This window comes from Canis aureus, chromosome X (assembly GCF_053574225.1).
Source record: "Canis aureus isolate CA01 chromosome X, VMU_Caureus_v.1.0, whole genome shotgun sequence".
In the NCBI taxonomy this organism is placed as follows: domain Eukaryota; kingdom Metazoa; phylum Chordata; class Mammalia; order Carnivora; family Canidae; genus Canis; species Canis aureus.
Window position 1 is genome coordinate 122,096,176 of NC_135649.1, and position 663 is coordinate 122,096,838.

Sequence of the window (663 nt, forward strand, 5' to 3'; positions counted from 1 at the left end):
CAACACCAAACAGTTCTGGAACACTGACTGATTATTCCACAATTCAAGCCAATTCTGACACCACCTACCAGGAAATAGGGTCAGATCCCACACAGTAAGGGCCCAAGTCCTACAAGACTGCTCCCCAACTTCAGATGCCAATTGTAAGTCCAGGTTGTCACCTGGGCTTCTGACTGCCCAGGTGACATTTGCTATTATATTTAAGTATTATAAACGTAAGATTAAATATCAGGGTTCTAACCACCCTTCTTCTTCTTGGGTTGGATTAATCTGCTAAAGTGGCTCACAGAACTCAGGGAAACATGTTACTCACTGGATCACCAGTTTTTTTATAAGCAGATGTAACTCAGGAGATGCATAGGGCCAGGTGTGGGGAAAGGGTGCAGAGCTGTCATGCCCTTTTCAAAGGTGAACCTCCCTCCCCAAGCCTCCATGTGTTCAACAACCCAGAAGCTCTCTGAATCCCGTCATTTTTTTTGCGTTTTTATAGAGCATTCATCACTTAAGTACGATTGACTAAAATCACTGGACATTGGAGACTGATCAGCTTCCAGCTCCTCTCCTCCCTGGAGGTGGGAGGCGGGGACCGAAAGTTTCAATTCTCTAATCAAGTGGTTGGTTCCCCTGGCAACCAGCCCCCATCCTTCAGAGTCACCTCATTAA